Source organism: Glycine max, chromosome 15, assembly GCF_000004515.6.
Source record: "Glycine max cultivar Williams 82 chromosome 15, Glycine_max_v4.0, whole genome shotgun sequence".
Classification (NCBI taxonomy): domain Eukaryota; kingdom Viridiplantae; phylum Streptophyta; class Magnoliopsida; order Fabales; family Fabaceae; genus Glycine; species Glycine max.
The window spans coordinates 43,024,276-43,046,221 of NC_038251.2; the positions used below are offsets into that span (position 1 = coordinate 43,024,276).

Genomic DNA, 21,946 nt, shown 5'->3' on the forward strand with positions numbered 1-21,946 from the left:
TCACCCGGGCCACCATCATTGACGTATCAGACAGACAAGGTAGCCCAAAGAAGGAATCTACAGAGGCAATGCTTACTACCTCAAAAGATTGGAAGGCTGTTTCTAATGACTCCTCCGCAGCTTCCACATATGACATAGAGGACGGGCAACTTACCAAGATGTCTTCCTCTCCCGACACAATAACCAAATGCCCCTCTACTACGAATTTCAGTTTTTGGTGGAGTGTAGAGGGAACGACTCCCACCGAGTGGATCCACGGGCGTCCCAAAAGACAGTTGTAAGCCGGGTTAATATCCATTACTTGGAAGGTAACCTGATAGGTATGGGGGCCTATCTGTACAGGGAGGTCGATCTCTCCCCTCACCTCTCAGCGGCTGTCGTCGAAGGCACGGACCACCATGGAACTTGGCTTTAGATGGGAAGCGTTAAACGACAATTTTTCCAACGTGCTTTTGGGCATTACGTTTAAACTGGAACCGTTATCGATGAGTACCATGGCCACGACGTGGTCCAGGCATTTGACTGACACATGCAAAGCCCTGTTATGCCCTCTCCCCTCGGCAGGGATTTCTTCTTCAACAAAGGCGAGATAGTTGTTGGCGGTGATGTTATTGACGAGTCCTCCAAAGCCTTCTACAGAGATATCTTGGGCTACATGAGCTTCGTTCAAGACCTTTACTAGCAAAGCCCGATGTGGCTCAGAGCTCATGAGCAGTTCCAAAAGAGAGACCATTGTCGGGGTTTTGTTGAGCTGTTCAATGACCTTGAACTCGATTTTCTTAATAATGCGGAGGAACTCGCCTGCCTCCTCTTGCGATACTTCTTTCTTGCCACAGCCATCCTTTTTCTCCGAAAGACCTTTTACTGGAACATCCTCGTTCGAAGTGGGGATCATTTTGTCATCCTGTCCTTCCGTTATTTTTTTCTTCCCTTTAACGTTTGCGGGTTGTGTCGACAGGTCAGGGGGTGCAAACACACGACCACTGTGGGTCACGCCGCTCAGCCCCGTGATATTGGTTACCTTGGCTGACAACGAGCTGATGTCGGTGGCCTCTTCCTTCCTTTCGCCTGGAGGCGCATACCTCCACGAAACTGCGTGGTTGTTTCAGTATGGAAACGGAACAGGTTTAACTACCGAGGGGTATCGAGGTGTTTGGGAAGCTGCGTCTCTGGTGAAATATACCACCAAAGGCTTAGGCCTTCCAAAACTTCTCTCATCTACGGACTGCATACATATATGCTGCTCTTCACTCCCCTCATCCTCGACTTCCAGCCGGCCTTGATCTATCATCTATTGCAACAGGTCCTCCACTGCTAAACATGCGTCCATGTTATGTAGCTCGCCGGGATGCATCAAGAAGGAATCCTCTCTGTGCCCACCGTGGGGAATTACGCCCCCCTTTTGTAGGGCCTCGTAGATAAACCTCCTGGGGGTCGTCACGTTCTTCAAAGACTTGGACCTGCGCGGCCTACCCAACTCGACGATATTAACTGCTCCCCCTCCATGATTGGCGAGTGGGTTTGTTTTCACGTTGGGCCGATCCTCTTGAAACGTTAGCCATCCGGCGTCTATCAAATGTTGGACCTTGTATTTAAGGGCCAGACATTTTTCGGTGGAGTGGCCCGGGGTTTTCCCATGGTATGCGCAGGTTGCGTCAGGGTTATACCACTTTGGGAAAGGAGGCTGGTAGATCTTCCCGGGAGATATCACAGCCATCTGGTTGGCGATGAAGGATGGCAAGAGGTCTTCGCACGTCATTGGGATCGGGGTGAATTCTAGAGTTGGCCTCGGGGGAAAGTTCCTTATCGCATTGGAACCGGCGCCAAAGTGGGCGTCGCCGGCCGGGCGACTCGGGGTTGGAACCGGAGCTTGGGGGGCCTCCCTCTGGATGGGCGCGGACATTCTAGGTTGTACGGGTGCTGAATTGGAAGAGTCCCCGGCGCGAGCTGAGAAGCTCAGGTGATGTTGCTCGTACTGATGGGTACCGTGAGAGGTCTGCGATGGTTTGATCCACGTGGGCGCTGAAGTGACGATATGTGTATCTCCTTCCTTCCTTTTTGCCCCAGTTGCTCTGATCCTCCTATCGTTGGTACTGGTGGAGGGGACGTAATCGAACTTCCCTCTCTTCAAACCTACTTCGATTCTTTCCCCGGCGAATACCAAGTCCACGAAGCTGGAGGGCATGTAGCCCACTAACTTCTCATAGTAAAAGACCAGCAAGGTGTCTACCATCATGGTAATCATTTCCCTTTCGACCATGGGAGGGGCCACTTGTGCTGCCAGGTCCCTCCACCACTGAGCGTACTCTTTAAAGGTCTCACTTTAATTTTTAACCATGTTCTGCAGTTGAGTGTGATCGGGAGCCATATCGGAATTGTACTGATATTGCCTAAGGAAGGCAGTAATCAGATCCTTCCAAGTGCGGATGCGGGAAGCTTCCAGATTAGTGTACCAAATGACTGCGGCTCCAGCCAAGCTATCTTGGAAAAAGTGCATTAATAACTTTTCATCCCTAGAATGCGCCCCCATCTTGCGACAATACATCTTGAGATGGTTCTTAGGACAAGTCGTCCCCTTGTACTTGTCGAAATCAGGTACCTTGAATTTTGGGGGGAAGACGACGTCCGGTACCAAGCAAAGATCTGCCATGTCCGCGAATGGATAGTCACCAAAGCCTTCAACAACTCTCAATCTCTCTTCGATGAGATCGAGTTTCCTTCTTTCTTCCGCTGCCGGGGGTGGTCCTTCTGTGGACAAGAATATTGGCTGTGCTGGGAGGTTGGGCTGAGGCAGTATGTTGGGTGTCGGCCCCTCGACAGGAACCAGGGGGTAGAAATAGACGTCTCCTTGGGCATGCTCTCTATGATCCTCGTGAACCTCGTCCGACTGTCAAGGAGGCTCCCCTTCAAGGACGGGGGAAGGGACATGACCTGCGTCATCACGCATGACTGGTGGCGTGCAATTAGGTGGTAATCCATAAGGGTAAGCCACCCGGTTGTATCCCAAATGGGGGTTGCTGATGTGCCCCAGTGTGCTTTTTTCTCATCCTACCGCGTTTGGGAGAGGATGGTGCGCAGTAGCTGGGAGAGTTGGGTCTTCTTCGGCAGCCGAACTAACAACGGCAGCAATGGCCACGTTATTCTCCATGAGTTTTCTCATTCCTAACATGGCATCCATCATGGAAGCCATTTGCTCTTTCAAAGCCGACATGTCGGCTTTCATCTGTTCCTGTATCTCCTCTTGGTCACCCATTGTCCTAGATTTGGATCTGGTGCGATAGGGATGCCTTGGGGCGCGTTTAGTTATGGCGTTTTTCCTAAAAAACCAAACGTGAGGAGTAGGTAAAGAAAAATGAATGCATGCTAGAGATAAAATGTGGGAGTGATTTGATTCGCACTGATCTTTGGAGTAAAAATGCGGGATAAACTCATTTTATTCAGAAAGTTATAACTAGTCAAGATCTGAGTGACAATACAAACATCCTAGCGGTTTCTAATTATATGGGCCATTAAATCTATCATATGCTGACAATAGCTTAGAAGTCCATGGATCTCCTCGGGGGAGGAGTAGGTGTCCGCCATTGCTTTGGCCTTGGCTAGCAATCAGGAAAGTTCTTGACTCCCGTTGAAAGTAAGAGCAAATCGGTCCATCCACATTGTTGCCTCTTGATGTAACGAATCGATCACCCTTCCTCTAGCCTCTTTTTTAGAGTACACTCGGGCATACTCGTCCACCACTTTGTGCTCGTGGGTCGTGGATAGATTTAATTATTCTTGGTACTTGCTGATGATGGCTAACATGTTGGTCTTTGTCTCTCATAAACGCTGAGACAAGCTTCTCTTGGACCTTGAGCAAGCAGCTAACTCCTCTTTCAAGACCATGCTATGTGCTCGTGACTGGTCTCTCTCTTCCCTTCGAAGCTTGAGCTCATTGTTGCTGCCCCACAAAGCTCCACGGAACTTGTCTCGGCCATGCTCTTCCTTGCGAGCCCTCTTGGTTTCTCGTTCAAGGGCTCTTGCGGTAGCTGCATTTTCTTCTCATAACCCGGCACACTCTTTCCGGACGTTTGTAGCGACTAACTTGAATTTTTCTTTGGCAAGTCTTGCTTTTCCTAGTTCTGTGTTTAGAGCTCGGACTTCTTCATCCTCTTACGGAGCTTCGAAGTTCTCCTCATCGATAATTTTCAACTTGGAAAGTCAATCTAACCCTCGTTTATGAACTTTCAGCCATTCATGATAACCACCGATGATGCCATTATGGATGCCCCTCAGTTCTTTATCTTTCCTTAACGGGCTTTCCCACGCCTTATGGACTCTTTGTATAATCTTGAAACTTTGCGCGCTGAAATCTCTCATAACGAAAGGTGAGAGGCTCTCTTCTGACGGTGCTCCCCTCATGGGGTACCCTAACTGTCTTATAGCAAGCGCGGAATTGTAGTTAATACAACCTCTCGTCCCTATCAACGGGATGTTTGGGTAGTCCCCACATGAGAAGAGGACTCCCTCCTTTCCTTCCTTCCATCGAGGAAACCAGCTGATTGTTCTGCCTCCTATCCCAGCCAAGTGTTGGTCCCAATCTACTCTTCTATTTTCGACATACGCGTGATGGCTTCGGAGCGGACATGGGTGCCTTATGTCATGTTGGAATAGGTGCGAAACCAACCATACACAAAGAGTGGGCAAGAAGCAGATGATCCGTGCGCTACTCTTCTCGCACCTTCGGACAAATGTATCAAATAAGTCCGCCAAGATAGCTACCACCGGGCTCTCTTTGCTATGGTGATATGCAAGAAAAGCATCAATTGCGACTAGGTCCACCAAACCGTCCATGTTTGGAAAGAGGACAACCCCAAAGATTAGCAATGCTAATACGTCCATAAACAGGGCCCACTCCTCTTGATTCGCCATATCCCTTGCCTTGCCTTCTAAGTACTTCCGTGGTAGGCCCACTACGCTGTTTCGAGTTTGCTTTACACGATCCAACTCTCTTGCCGAATCTCTGACCACAACTGCAATCTTGCTCAAGGAGGGAAGAAACCCGGAGGAAAGATACGGTTTTCTTCCTCCAAGAGGACATCCTAGAATCTCCTCAAATTCTTCAACAGTCGGTACTAATTGGAAGTCCCCAAATGTGAAGCATCTCAAAGGCTGGTCATAGTATTGGGTGAGTGATACAACGACTTCCGTGAATATCTCCGCTATGGTCAAATCTAAAATCTTTCCGTACGCCTTGCAGAAGGCTTGCATTTGGAGAGGTCCCACCAACCGCCCCAACTCCTTAAGGTTGGTGACATCTAGGCCCTTAATCTTGACTTGATAGAATCTTTTTCCGGTTTGATTTATTCCCATGTTTTACTAAAGTGAAACAAAACCCAGTGCGAATCAAAACTCCGACATATGTATTTAAGAAGGCGTTGGTGGAATGGATGAATGCATGAAGAAATGCAATTTTATGAATATGGGAGCCCGGGAAATTGTCCCCTTCTTAGATACAACGTTTAGGCAGGAATGGCGCCCGACGAATGTATTTAAGAAGGCGACACGGACCCTCCGTTGGTTTGCCAAAGTGAGGGGATCAAGACGAAACCCGTGCATGATAAGGCACAACATGGGAATGTACATAGTACGACAATGTCCACAAACAAATATAATCAAATGGGTACACGACATTTGACTACATGCATGGCAGTGTGAAAAATGACACCCAGCGTGTTTGCTTCGTGCCCCTATTTTAGGGACCTACATGGGAGGGAGCTAAAAGGGTTATTAGTGATAATTCTCAAGGTGGTCATATCTCTCTTGATGGTCTCTAGAGGTATCATCCCCGTCGAAGAACATATTGCGGCAGTAGGGACTACTAGCAACAATATGTCATCAAAGAGAAAAACTCTAGATGAGGGTTCACTGTAATCAAGCAAGTCGGAGACCTAGCATGACCACAGATTCACCTCCACTCCTTATGTTCCCATGGACCCGGGTATAGGGCCCCTTTTCAACTCCCCGTGTGTGCAAATAGTGGTGGTGTTTGTGTGCATCAAATGAATAAATATTTACCTCATGCATACATTTTGAAACACACTAAAAGCACCAAAAGAGTTTATATATACAAGAACATAAGGAAAAAGGCAAAGAGAAAGAACAAAAGGGAAGTCATAGTAAGGAAAACACACTGATTGATTGGCCTTACTCTCTAACAATAGTCCCCAGTGGAGTCACCAACCGTCGCAACCTATCCTTTGGTGGGAGGGCGACGTGAGACTCACGGGTGCATCTTCCAAGGAAGGAAAACGCGCAGAGTCGCCACCAACGTTTATTCGAGGAAAACGTCGGAAAAATCGGAAAAGATGTGGTCTACGAACTTTAAGTGAAAGGTTCGAGAGTTATATTTACGCACGGAGAAGGTATTAGCACCCCACGCGTCCGTCACAAGGGACGACACGCCTTTAATCAAGTGTGCAAATATGACTTCAATTTGTTTTATTTTCCTTTTTTATGTCTTTTTATGCCTTTTGTATTTTTTATCTTTTTGTGGTCGACAAAGGTGTTTCCCTTGCTCCTACGTATTCCTCAATTGTGATAAGGAAATCAGACCTACGTAGTTCTTTGAGAACTAAACGTTGGCTAAGTTGTTTTTATCTTTTTTGCAAGATATATTTTGATTGAATAAAAGGTCATTTAAGGCGTTAGACCATTAAACGATCTTTTGATTCTTTTTGAAAGGAGAGAAAACATTAAGACATTGGGTCATAAATGATCTCTTGGTTTTTTGAAAGAGGTGACAAAGCTACGTGTTGATTTTAGGCTTTTAAAAATGCACGTTTATTCTTCCATAAAAAATACTTGTTGTTTGTATCAAATAAAACACTTGTGTTATTTTTAATACAATAGTTTTGCTCAAAAATAGTTTAATGGTACCTTTTAGTGTTTTAAGTATCATAATTATGTGAGTTTGATTCATCCATCGATTTTCTATTAAATATTGAATAAAGTTTACTGACAATACGTTGACATATGATATAATAGATGATATAGCCGTCTAACAGATACTAGTATGTCATTAACAAGCTAACATATACGTGCCATTCAAAAAATAGTATAAAAAAATTTAAGAAAGTGTTAGTAGTGGTTTTTGAACTCTCCCCATTCACTCCAGCAAAGTGTTAAATTTTTCCTAAGTTTATATTTCAAATATACAACTAACATTGAGAACGCATACAACTAATAAAGATTGGAGGACATTATTATTTCGAGAAATATTTTAAAATGATTAAATGATTTTTTATTCTATTATAAAATATATAAATAAAAAATGACATTATTATTTGAAGAAATTCTGATATATATATATATATATATATATATAGAGAGAGAGAGAGAGAGAGAGAGAGAGAGAGAGGAAAAACGGCAATATACATTATTTAGTTCTTTTAACTATATATTTTAACCATAATACATGATTTTTTTGTAAAAAAATTACATCTTTTTAATCCTCTTAGAATTAAAATATTATGTTTTGTCTGAAATAAAGCACCGACATTAGTTCCACCCAAGTACTGGAGGTAGGTAGTCTAAGATGAGGGGCGCATTTAAAAAAAGTAAAGTTCACTTTTTTTAAAGAAAAAAAATTTAAATTTCTCTTAAAAATATGTAAATATCAAATTTCATATAAAATATTAAATTATTTATAATATTGTATTAAAAAAAACAATTCAAGAACATATTAAGGGTGTAAGAAGGTGTGAGTCACCTCCAAACCTGTATTGATTAAAATCAAGTCAAATAATTTGCTTTAGAAAATTTTTGTGTTTAGATCAAACCTCAATCAAGTCAATCAAATTCGTTGAGGTTCGGATCAGGACACTGGTTTTAACATCTGAATTGATCGACACTTTAATTTGTTTTAAATTATTATTAATATATATGTAATATATAATATATATATATATAATATATAATATATATTTTTATTTTTTTTAAAATCAGATATTATTGACTATTGATTATATAAACTTATCAATCTGAATTAAGTAAGCATCAATGAATCCTTAACCTTTAGGATCATAACAAAAGGCTTTTATTGGTTGAAGCGACTTCAAATAGACTTCTAAAAATATAGTAAATCTATTTGCAAAAACTAGGTCTCACAATATCCTATTGGTTTTGATAGAAAAAAAGTGTTTGAAACTCATCCTCACCATGTTTATAGAAACTCCTTATCCCATTATAGTATGGTTAATTTACCATCTCCCAATGATAGATAGATAGATAGATATGAGCCTGTCGAGTGAAGTAGGGTATGACAGTATCACAATTTTTTGGAATGAAAAATCTAACAAGAAACAATTGTATTTGATTCATTTAATAAAAAATTTATCTTATTAAAAATATTGTGTTAAAAAAATAGAAAAAATTAAATGTTTTGACCTATTGACCTAACCCCATCCAAACGGGTTATAAATAGGTTGGTTTGGGATGAGTTTTTTTTTCTTTAAAAATTGACACAAACCAATTGGTTCAAATTTGATTAGGTTGGATCGTGGATCGCAACAACATGATCAACCCCAATTTTTTTTATATTTGTTTATGTTAATTTGGTAATAAAAAAACTAGTTCTACTTACTCAGCATGTTAACGCTATTCTTAAGTCAAGATCGATGCTTCGATCTTACATTTTAGATATCAAGTTTTTATTTTTCCCGACGGGATTTTGTGGGAGTTTTGTCTTTCAACCATTAAAGTGGTCCTGAAGAAAATGCGAGAAAGAGTTAGTTATCAAAGAAGAAAACAATTATAAGAGAAAAAGAAATAGCAAATGGAAGAATCAAGAATATACCAAAAACCAGCAAATGAAAGAAATGCTAAGCAGGAGTGGACCCGTTAAAATGAAGCCAAGCTGTGTTAATTAATAAAATAATTGGTCCAATTCTTAAAGCTACTTTGCTTAAAGTTAAAATAAAAAATTTGCTGCCTAGTGTTAGTTCTCTGTTGTTTATTAGAAGGCAAGGCAATAAAGCAGTCCACTCGTTAGTATGCTTAGTTTTTTCTTAGAAGGCAAGGCAATTCTTAAAGCTACTTTGTTTAAAGTTAAAATAAAAAATTTGCTGCCTATTCCTAGTTCTCTGTTGTTTATTAGAAGGCATGGCAATAAAGCAGTTCACTCCTTAGCATGTTTAGTTTTTTCTTAGTTGGTATATTAGACAAGACACTGAGTCTCACCTATTCAATCCTATTAAAGGTCAAAAACAGGCAGGCCTAATAAGTATTATGCTAGGGTAGGTAGGGATCTATTTGGGCCCCGTGATAATCACAATTACTAAGTAATCATGAGATTAGACCAATCCTATTTAGAGAATGAATTATCTTGATGATAATCAATACACACAAGCTCAAGGACCATGACCTAATAAAGTTGGAATAAAAAGGATAGAACTCCCAGGTAAAGACCATTATTCATTAAAAATTGATTTATTGTTCATATTTGTTGAACGTCAGAGTACTTGTTGTAGGTATCTCCCCCGTTTCAGCTCACACCGCTCGGGCAAAGTGTAGCAAAAGGACCGAAGATGACCATTTGACAACAAGAGTAGCATTCAGACATATTGTGGTAGGAACATTTTTTGCGCCTACTCTAGGGTCGTGTAACATAGTCCCCAACCCCAAGAGTTCTGACAATTACAATTACATGAACCGAAACAAACATAGCAGCAACTGAATAACCTGAAAATTGATAACATGCAGAAGCACATGTGAAGGACCAGACCAACTTGACCTCTATGGTAAGGAAATTGCAGGCACAGGTGTTGGATATGCATCAACACCACACTCAAGAAGTCATGGCCCTGCACCAAGAGAGTGCACAACTATGAGAAGTTAATCGATCCTGGCGACCTAGAAACGAAACGCTCACTGGAGCAGAGGTAGAGTCAACAACCTTGGAGATACCAAATAAGGGTAGAGCAACAACTTAAAAAGAAGTCTATTTTAAAATCTTATGGCTCTCACTCTTATCCAAAGAAATACCAAGGTCAAGGCATCTTAGGGGTGACACCTTCTAAGTCCAAAGATGATAAGGGAAAGACAATAGAAAAACAAGCCCCTAAGGCTAATATGCAAGAGAAAACTAGCTCTATAAAGTGCTTTAAATGTCTTGGAAGAGGACACATTACTTCTCAATGCCCACCACAAAAACCATGATTATGAGGGGCCAAGATAAGGCTACTACTTCACCTTTCTCTAGTGAAAATGAAGAAGCAAAAGGGGAAGAATCTAGTGAAGAAATCTACCCCCAAGAAGAAGGACAACCATTAGTGGTTAAAGAGAAGTGTAAGGAGGTAAGTGTCTCCTCCAAGAGGTTAGCTAAGAAGGAAACTAATTTTACAATAAAGACAAACATTAAAGAAACTTTCCCTCTTAGACAACCTCCACATTTTCTCTTTTGTAAAAAGACACTTGCTAGCATTGCCACACCTCTTGGGCTTGAGTTTATTCCTCAAGTAAAGAAGTTGTTGGAGGAGGGTTTGGTTCGCAAGAGCTTAAATCCTTGTGCTTTGTTGGTGCCCAAAATAGGTATTATTAGGCACCAAGTCCCTAAAATAGGTGGTATGATAAATGTTTTAAGTGGTGCAACCCTCTTTTGTAAAATCACTCGTACACCTAACATCTTCATGGTGTGTGTACATAGGGACCCATTAGGTAGGTTTGTTCTTATTTTTAGTTTCAATACAAACTTAGGTACTCATATGGGACACCTTAGGTTTTTCATACTTTTTGGTAGGAATAATCAATATGAAAATACAGAAAAAGGTATGTTTTATTGCATTACTTTTTTTAATTTTTCAAATAGTGATCAAGGGGTTCCCATGAATCCTAAGAGAATAAAGGTCATTCCTGAGTGGCCCACTCCACCAAGTATAAGAAAAATTTGGGGCTTCCATAACTTAACAAACTTTTACAAAAGGTTTGTCCCATATTTTTTTATGCTTGTAGCACCACTCATTGAGTTGGTGAGGAACCATGTTCCTTCATAGGAAGATGCCTAGGAAATGGGTTTTTGGACCTTACCTTACTTCAACATACCAAACACCATTAATACATATGTTTTTGTTCTTTTTACATGTGTTGAGGGAAGGAGCCCAGAGTATGAAGAACCTCAAGATTTGAGGTCAAATCCTTTCCAAGGTGGAGGGAATGATGCAATCCTACCTTGCAAGGGCATTGGATAGAAGACTCCAAGTAGATTGGGCAAGAGATCCAAGGGCAGGCCCTAGGGTTCTCATGAGCCTTAGGGTAGATTTTGAGCCCATGGGCTAAGTATGATCCCACTTATCTTTGTAAATGTTAGAATAGGTTTTTCCTTTGTTTGGGTCTTGTATTTTGGCCATTCTAGCAGTATAGGGTTTTAGCCTTGTATTTTGAGGCATTTCGAGTAGTCTTTGTAGTAGGAATTTTTTTGTATTTTCATGTATTTTGTCATGGGGGTGAGCTTAGCTATTATAGGGGGTGTGTAGCTAAGCTCTAGCTTCTTATCTCAAGGATGTGAGCTTAACTATTAGAGGGGTGTGTGTAGCTAAGCACTAGCTTCTTTAGGAATCTTCTCAAGGAGGTAAGCTTAGTTATTAGAGGGGTGTGTATAGCTAAGCTCTAGTTTCTCAAGGAAGTTTTCTCAAAGAAGCTTCTTAAGGAAGTTTTCTCAAGAAAGCTTCTCAAGGAAGCTACATAGTCTATAAATAGAAACATGTGTAAGACTTGTTGTAACTTTGATGAATGAGAGTCTTGTGAGGCACAACTCAAAGTTCAACTTCTCTCCCTTTTTTTCTTCCTTCAATTTCATGCTCCCCCCTCTCTCTTTCTCTCCCTCTTTCTTTTCCTCCATTGAAGGATCCTCTCCAAGCTTCTTATCCAAGACTCATCTTGGTGGTGAAGCTCCTTCTTCGATGGCTTATTCCCTAGTGAATGGCGCCTCCTCTCACCTCTTCTCCTTTGTCTTCCACTACATCTCCATGGTGGAAAATCACCATTAAAGGACCTCATTGAAGCTCAAAGATCCAGCCTCCATAGAAGCCCCACAAGCAAGGTTCCATCATATCCAGTGGCAACCTACTATTTAAAAGTTAAAAATGAAACAATTAGTGTTTAAGTCATTTTAGAATTGTAGTTTAGTTAATTTACATTTTTTACCATCATTTCATGTATGCACATTAAATATTCTTTTAATTCATAGCAAATATTAAATTCTTTATGGAATTTTTGCTAAAAAGTGTCTGAAAACATACTGAAAATTATCTGGTGTGGTTCTAATAAAACCCAATAAACAACATTTTTTTTTCAAATAAAATCAATGTTGATGTTTACAAACATCATTTTCTAATAAAAACCGATGTCGGAAGTACAAATTAACATCGGCTTTCATAAAAACCGATGTTGTAGGTATCAGTTAACATCGATTTTGGTAAAAATCGATGTTGATTTGTACAAATTCACTTTGTTTAGTTATTTCTTACTATACAACATCATTTTTTTTAAAAAAAAAACCAATGTTAACGTTATTACTTTAACATTGGTACTTTCAACGTTGGTTAATAACCGATGTTGAAAGTTCTTAATAACCGATTTTAAAATAAAGTAAATTATGTATGAATTTAAAAGAATAAGTTAGCTAATAAACAATAATGTAAAGTGACTTATAGAATCCACAATTGTATAACAGAGATGTTGAGACATTGATCATCATGTGCTATTTCAAACAGTTCTTCATGCTTTATGTACAAGGGAAAGTTTTCATTATACACCCCAAACACGGTAGCATCCTGTATAACCTGTAATGGCTTCAGAAAAAGTGATCGAGGTCGTACCCGAATCAAATAAACATTAAAAATGCAGTATCTAGGAAGTGATCCTAGGTCGTCTCTCAACGAGCAATGATCAACCAAACGTTCATAACAAATAGTAATAAAACAGTAACGAATTGGGGAGGGGGGGGGGGTTGTTTGTTTTTGTAATTTAAACAGCGAACAAATTTTAATTAGAAAATATCAGAATTAAAACACATTGTTTCCCCTTGATTCACAAGCATGTCTCTTATCCTAGGTTACGAGAATTTATCCTTTATCAGTTCAACCACTTAATCCAACCCTAAATTAAATTACTAAGCGAAATTTAACATAAGAAATTCATTATGTGATTAAGCAACACATACACCAATTAATCATGAACGAAACTGATCATTAAGCATGAACGTAAATTAGGCACAGAGACAATTAATCAAACACTAAGCATGCATGGATTAATAGCAACAAATATAGAGTAATTGGTGAAGAGGAAAAACTGATCAGAATTCAATAGTAATAACAAAACCTCAAAGAGAGTTGTGCTTGATCCTCAAGAGAAAACAACGCTGGAGACTTAGCCTTCCTTAATCAATAGAAAATGAAATTGCAGATTGAAGCAGAAAATGAAATTTTATTGCTACGTGAATAGTAAAAACTATAATTGCAAAACCTAAAATTATTCTTTCTCCCAAAATGAAGAAAAACCTAACACGAAAAGAGGCTAAAACGAAAAAAGAGCTCCCTTAAACTAGAACCTTGGTGCTATTATATAGGTTCTCAGCCCCAAAGCTTACAAATCTGTTTTAAGTCCAAGCCCATTAATAAAATAAAATCGAGATAAGATAAGATAAGACAAAATCTAGATGAAATAATATCTAGATGAAATAAAATCTAGATAAGACAAGATAAGATAAAATCTAGATATGATAAGATAAAATCTAGATGAAATAATATCTAGATGAGATAAAACCTAGATAAGATAAGATTTGGTAGAATAAAATAGTTTGCTCTCTTCAAGTCCAAGCCTAATTGCTTATAATTCTCCTGAAATTAAATTAAAAACAAAAAATTAATCCAGTAGGCCCAAATGATAAAACTGCATAATTAATTTGATAATTAAGGCTAATCAGTAATTAAAATGGTGACAAAAAGGGTTAAGAAATATGAGAAAATGATGACACATCAAATCCCCTCACACTTAGCCTTTTGCACTCCTGGGAAAAATAAAAAAATAAAAACAACAAAGCAAGGGACAAATCCAGAGACATTAAAGAGAAACAAACAGACACAACAACAATTACATATTTCTCAATGAATCTCAAGGAATGAAAAGAATGGGTTACATCCAACACGTAAAGGGTTAAAGAGTCAAGGCCGTCATGAAAATCATCCAAGCATCTCAAACATGGCAAGATAGTCAATCAACTCAAGAATGAAAAGTGATAAAGCCTCACAAGATATGCACTTTATCTCTCTAGTATCTAGGCTACTGTTTACTCTCAGAGCACCCATGAAAACAAACACCACATAGACTTGGCAAGACTCTAAAATTGACAACCACATCACAAGCACATGCACATGAGGATCAAAAGGTCTTTTAAGGTTGTAATGGGGCCAAGGACAAGGTAGAGGAAAGTATGGGATAGTAGCTAAAACCCAAAGGAATAGAGGAGCAATAGGGAATAAGTGGGAAGTAAGAAAAAGTAGTAAACCCCAAAAACAAAATTAAAAAGTAAACCCAAAACAAAATCAACCAAGTCCTCAAACCAATCCAAGTCTTCAAACCAAGACCTCATTTATTCAACTTCATTCTTTTCTTTTTCTTTTTTTTTTTTTTGATTTTTTTTCTTTTGAATGTGAACAGTAGCAATTGAAATCATTTGAAAAATAAAGCAACAATTAGGAAACATATGTATATACATCAAGCATGGCCAACAAAAACATATCATCCAATGAAACATAACCCCCCCCCCCCCCCCCACACACACACACACTTATTCCCAAAACAATTCCAAAGCTTCAAAATTCCTTAAGGGTAGGGTGAGATCATGGTTTTTCACTTAAGGCTTGTAATGAGCTTCAAAATAAAAAAGGGGAACATAGGCTCAAAGAGGCTATTAAAGGAATTAATTCAAGGTAGGCTCATTTGGCTAGAGGCTTATATGAATAAAATGCCTAAATCACTCCCAACATGCATGTGAAGCAAGAAGTATCAACAAGAGTCAAGCCAAGGCTATTGTGCAAGCAATCAATGGGGCAAAACACACTGAATAAAATAAATGATGATGGCTCAAAGTCTCACCAAGGGTAAATATATCAATTCGAACTTTCAAAACTAACTTGACATGCAGAGAAAAACAAGGATTTCAATTCACAAAATGCCAAGAAACTCCTATTTCAAAAACAATTACCCATTACCTGTACATAACCTATAATTCAAAGAGAACATGCAATGTTGTACACAAAACATAAAACTAAAATAACAACATTAACAAAACCTAACAAAATTAAACTAGAAAACCTAATAATATTAAACTAGAATACCCAACAAAATTAAAGAACAATCTTCTCCCCCCCCCCCCCCCCTCACACTTAAACAACACATTGTCCTCAATGTAGCACAATCATAAGATCAAGAACAATCAAAGCAATCAATAAATTTGGACAAGTGCAACAAAAGTAAAGAAGGAGACAGAAAAAGAAAACTCCCTAAGTCATGGCGAAAGAGAAGTAAGGTGAATTAAGGAGGTCTCCTCCACCACTACATCCACTAAGGAGGGATTTGTGAGGAATGGTTTTAGCCGGTGTCTATTGACCTTGAAGCCCTTATCTGTGGATTACTTTTGATCTCAACTGTACCATAAGGAAAAACATTAGTAACCACAAAAGGACCAATCCACTTTGACCTCAACTTACCACTCATGAGTCCGAGCCTAAAGTTATACAATAAAACTTTTTGTCCAACCACGAAGTCTTTCTTTGCTATCAAGCTGTCATGCAACTTCTTGGTCTTCTCCTTGTAGAATTTGGAATTCTCATAGGCTTCTAAACGGATATCATCTAGCTCACTTAGTTGCAACTTCATTTCCTCTCCAGCCTGATCAATAGAGAAGTTGTAGGTTTTAACAGCCCAGTAGGCTTTGTGCTCTATCTCTACAGGAAGATGACATGCCTTGCCAGAGACAACCCGATAAGGAGACATTCCTATGGGTGCTTTGTAGGCAGTCCTATGTGCCCAAAGAGCATCATCTAGCCTAGTGCTCCAATCCTTTCTATTCGACTGCACAATCTTCTCCAAGATCCTTTTTATCTCCCTGTTTGAAATCTCAGCTTGCCCATTGGTTTAGGGGTGGTATGGTGTGGAAATTTTGTGCACGACCCCATACTTTATGAGCAAGGCATACATGGATCTGCTACAAAAATGGGTGCCTTGATCACTAATGATGGCTCTAGGGATTCCAAACCTGCAAAATAGATTAGATCTAACAAAATCTACAACAACCTTAGCATCGTTAGTTTTGGTGGGTTTGGCTTCCACCCATTTTGAAACATAATCAACAGCAAGGAGAATATAAACAAAACCAAAAGAGACAGGGAAAGGTCCCATAAAATCTATACCCCAGACATCAAACACCTCACAGAATAACATGGGTTGTTGAGGCATTTGCTGTCTCCATGAAGGTGAGCCGCCTGCTCTCTGACAAGGCTCACAAGTGCTATAGATTCTCCATGCATCCTTGAAGATGGTGGGTCAATAGAAACCGCAGTCAAACACCTTACAAGCTATCATCTGTATGCCAAGATGGCCACTTGGTGCAGAAGAATGACAAAATTGCAGGACTGAGTCAATCTCATGGTCTGGAATGCATCTTCTAGTAACCTGGTCACTGCACAACTTCCACAAATAGGGGTCATCCCAAATATAATGCTTAGCATCGCTCTTAATTTTATCATTTTGAGCTTTAGATGCTAAGGGAGGAAAAACAAAAGCAACCAAATAATCCACAATATTAGCAAACCAGGGAGTGGGGAAGGAGTCAGAAATACTATACAGAATGTACAAATGGTCATCCGGAAAATCATCCTAAATGGGTGAGTCCTCAGACACACGCTCAATCCTACTCAGGTGGTCAACCACGAGGTTCTGTGCACCACTCCGATCATGGATCTCCAAATCAAACTCTTGGAGCCAAAGCATCCACCTGCAATCTAGGCTTTGATTCAGCCTTCTTCAACAGGTACTTCAGAGCTGCATGGTCAGTATAAACAATAACACGAGTACCAAGCAAATATGAACAAAATTTTTCAAGAGCAAAAACTATCGCTAGTAGCTCCTTCTCTGTGGTAGTGTAATTTACTTAAGCAGCATCCAAAGTTCTGGAAGCGTAGTAGATCACCCAAGGAAGCTTATCAATCTTTTGAGCAAGGATAGCCCCCAATGCATAATTGGATGCATCACACATTAGCTCAAAAGGGGATGTCCAATCAGGTGCCTGAATAATAGGGGTGTTAGTCACCGCACGCTTGAGGCAATCAAAAGCCTCTTTGCACCGGTCATCAAAATAAAACTCCACCTCCTTTTGCAGCAGATTGGATAGTGGAAGGGTCACTTTGCTAAAATCCTTGATAAAGCGCCTATAAAACCTTGCATGACCAAGAAAAGAACGAACCTCTCGAACGCAAGAGGGGTAAGGCAATTGTGAAATAACATTTATTTTTGCAGGGTCTACCTCTATGCCCCTACTGGAAATGATATGCCCTAAAACTATACCTTGTTCTACCATGAAGTGATATTTTTCAAAATTCAGCACAAGGTTAGTTTCAATGCATCTATTAAGAACTCTATCCAGACTATCCAAACATGCATCAAAAGAGGATCCATAAACAGTAAAATCATCCATAAACACCTCTATGCAACTCTCTAAAAAATCATTGAAAATGCTAAGCATACACCGCTAGAAGGTACCAGGGGCGTTGCATAGGCCAAAGGGCATCCTCCTATAGGCGAAAGTGCCAAAGGGATAGGTGAATGTGGTATTTTCTTGATCCTCAAGAGCAATATGAATTTGTAAATAACCATAAAAACCATCAAGAAAACAGTAATGAGACTTACCTGCCAAGCGCTCAAGCATTTGATCGATGAAAGGCAGGGGAAAATGATCTTTTCTGGTTACCTGATTCAGCCTCCTATAATCAATGCAGACTCGTCAGCTGTTATACACTCTTGTGGGGATAAGCTCATCCTTGTCATTCTTGATCACTGTGAGGCCAATCTTCTTAGGAACAATATGGACTGGACTCACCCACTAGCTGTCAGAAATGGGGTAGATGATTCCAGCTTGCAAGAGCTTGGTCACTTCCTTTTTCACCACATCCAGAATGACGGGGTTGAGTCGCCGCTGTGGCTGCCTCATTGGCTTAGCTTCATCCTCTAAAAATATCCTATACATGCAGGTAGATGGGCTAATACAAGGAATGCCTGCTAAAGTCCATCCAATGGCTTTCTTGTGCTTCTTGAGAACTAGCAACAACTTCTCCTCTTGCTCAGCAACAAGGGAGGCAGAGATGATCACTGGAAATTTTTCCTTGTCCTCCAAGTAAGCATATTTGTGGTTTTCTGGTAAGGGCTTCAACTCTGGTGTGGGTGGTGGCTGAACAGTGGGAGGAACCATTGTAGGAAAAGAAGAAGGTTCATCAGCCTGTACCTCATAAAGCAAGTCAGAAGTATATGTACTTTTTGCAACATGGTTAGTGCATTCTGACTCTAAAAAATCAACATCAAAAGGTACAACACCCAGAAAATCAGAACTAGACTCAAATTCAGATTCATTCTCAGCATAAAAATCAGACATAGAATCAAATTCAAACTCAGATTCAGATTCAATGCATAAGGAATGACAAGTATGCAAATCAGATAAAAATGGATGTTTCCTACCATGAAGAACATTGTCAAAATCAAACATATAATCATCAACAATCTGATCAATTATCTCAGCACGAAAAACAAAATGATCCTCAGATGGATGTTTCATGGCATCAAGAATGTTAAAATGAACAACAATATCACCAAATTCCATAGATAATGTGCCAGCATAAACATCTATCTTGGTTCGGGCTGTTTTCATAAATGGTCTACCTAAAATAATTGGAACTGAACCATGGGAAAATCCCTCTTCCATGAACATAAAAATCAACAGGAAAAATAAGTTCACCAACCCGAATCAGCACATCCTCTATGAAACCTGCGAGGTAAGCAACACTTTTATTTGCTAACTGAATCACCACATCTATAGATTGCAAAGGTCCAAGAGATAAAGAATTGAAAATGGACAGAGGCATGACACTAACTGATGCTCCTAGATCTAGCATGGCATTCTCAAATTTACTGTTCCCAATAATGCAAGGTATACAGAAAGTACCTGGGTCCTTACATTTCTCAGGAATGTGAGGAACAGTTTTACCTATCAATGCTGACACATTTCTACCCATGCTAATCCTTTCATTGCCTTTAAGCCTCCTTTTGTGGGAGCACAGCTCCTTTAGAAACTTGGCATATCTTGGAATATGCTTGATGGCATCTAGTAGAGGTATGTTCACCTCTATTTTCCTGAAGGTCTCTAAGATCTCCTTTTCCACTTCTTCCATTTTTTTTGTTTGGAATTGCTTTAGGTGGGAATGGAAGAGGGATAGGAGGCTGCTGTAAGTCAGAATTACTAAAAGAAGGTCCACCTGCATGAAAATTTTTGTTAGGAAGCTTTCTCTTTTGTGCAACTATCTCATCCTCTTTTTCATGTGTAGAATGAAGCTTGACAAGTTCAGGTGTAGGTGCTGCTACTAGTGGAGGCACTTGAATTTGGTTGCCAGACCTCAAGGTGATGACCCTCACATTTTTTGGATTCTGCACAGTTTATGAAGGCAATTTGTCAGAATTTTGGGACTGAGCTTGGTTCATCTGAGTAGCCATCTACCCCATCTGATTTTTCAGACTCTGAATGGAAGCTCTTGTCTCTTGTTGAAATTGCATATTCTGGATGGTCATTTGCCTCACTAACTCTTCTAAGAAAGGTTGAGGAGGAGCCTCAGTTGCTTGTTGTCTTTGTTGTGATTGCTGTTGTTGTATTGGAGGAGGAACATATGGCTTGCTTGGACCAGCAGCATTCTGGAAAGGAGGGACAAGCTGTTGTTGTTGTGGAGGACTTGTCCTTCTCAAATTTGGATGATTCCTCCAACCTGGATTGTATCTATTGCTTGAAAGTTCATAATTATTTTGTTGTTGGTTGGTTTTGTTGTTGAGGAGGTCTATTATAAATGTTTGCAGCATAAGCTTCAGGTTGCTCATTGACTCCAGATTGCTGCAAAGAAGGACAAAGATCTATATGGTGATCTGCAGAAGAACATAGACCACAGACTCTTGCAGCAGGTGTAGATTTCTGATTCATGGCAAGCTGAGTTACTAGGTTGACCAAGGCATCAAGTTTTCCTTCAAGCTTTTTATTTTCAGAAGATGAAGATGAATCAGTGGCCACCTCATGGACTCCTCTAAGAACAATAGCATCATTTCTTGCACTGAATTGTTGGGAGTTGGAAGCCATCTTCTCAATCAAATTCCTAGCTTCAACAGGGGTCATATCACTAAGAGCTCCACCACTGGCAGCATCAATCATACTCCTCTCCATGTTGCTAAGTCCCTCATAGAAATATTGAAGAAGGAGATGTTCATAAATCTGGTGGTGAGGACAGCTTGCACATAATTTCTTGAATCTTTCCCAGTACTCATACAAGCTTTCTCCACTAAGTTGCCTGATGCCTGAAATGTCTTTTCTGATGGCAGTGGTCCTAGATGCAGGGAAGAATTTCTCCAAGAGCACCTTCTTAAGGTCATCCCAACTGAAAATGGACCTGGGAGCAAGGTAGTATAGCTAATCTTTTGCCACTCCCTCCAGCGAATGAGGAAAAGCCTTTAGAAAGACATGATCTTCTTGGACATTAGGGGGCTTCATGGTGGAACAAACAATATGGAACTCCTTAAGATGATTATGAGGATCTTCGCCTGCAAGACCATGAAACTTGGGCAGTAAATGTATTAGTCCAGTCTTAAGAACATATGGAACACCCTCATTAGGATATTGAATGCTCAAAATGCTAAAAAATGATCAAGATGCACACTATGAATAACTAATCTATGAAAGGTTCTATCTATTTTAGGATTAAAGGATTGTAAATCACCTGGATTGCCCCTAGTCATGCACTATATGCAGCAAATAATGTGTTCTCAAACAAGCACCTAACAAGGGGGTAAAACTACAACTATAGTCAAACGATATCCAAATGAGCTGAAATTTTGTGAGTAACACCCTAAAATGATGAAAAGATAGCACAAAAAATTTCAAACAAAAATTCAAAGTCTAAATAAGACAATAATACTTGAAAAATAAAAAATAAAAACTTAGTAAACAGCTGATTTTTCAAGTTTAAAATGGAAATGAACCTCTGGTCAATTTCCACGGCATGGGAAATTTTCTTCTACCCCAAATGCATATATAATAATAGTCATTCTGATACCCGGAGCAAACGTTTTGGCCGTTTTAAGTTTTGTTAAACACAAGTTCCTAAATTTTTTGTCTCTCTCAAATTCAACCACACCAAGTGCTCCTGGTATTTTTAACACCAAATATGGATTAAAAGAAACTACCTCACAAAAAATAAGCCAAAAATAACAACTCTAACTATCAAAACAAAAATCACCAATTAAATTGCAAAATCAGTCGCTAGTTCAGTCGCTAATCATTGTTCACAGCAAAACACAAAACTGAAACAGTCGCTAAAAACAGTCGCTAAACAGGGGACACAGCTGAAATGCAAAACAGAATGCTACATAAAACAAAACAACATACACTCACAACCTAAATGACAGAGCTACACACAAAACAACTAAACACTATTATGAACCTTTGGCCCACTACTCCCCGACAACAACGCCAAATTTGATCGAGGTCGTACCCGAATCAAATAGACATTAAAAATGCAGTATCTAGGAAGTGATCCTAGGTCGTCTCCCAATGAACAATGATCAACCAAACATTCATAACAAATAGTAATAAAACAGTAACGAACTGGTG

At 39.7% G+C, this 21,946-nt stretch overlaps 1 long non-coding RNA gene and 1 other non-coding gene across 2 annotated transcripts; both read left to right on the forward strand.

Moving 5' to 3' along the window:
• Positions 1 to 9,324: 9,324 nt before the first annotated feature.
• Positions 9,325 to 10,067, forward strand: LOC121173570 (uncharacterized). Its single transcript, XR_005888646.1, has 3 exons — positions 9,325 to 9,436; positions 9,507 to 9,604; positions 9,739 to 10,067. It is a non-coding gene; the product is annotated as an uncharacterized lncRNA (long non-coding RNA).
• Positions 10,068 to 20,549: 10,482 nt separating this feature from the next.
• On the forward strand, positions 20,550 to 20,656 carry LOC112999709 (small nucleolar RNA R71). The gene has a single exon (XR_003264917.1). It is a non-coding gene; the product is annotated as a small nucleolar RNA R71 (small nucleolar RNA).
• The last annotated feature ends 1,290 nt before the right edge of the window (positions 20,657 to 21,946 follow it).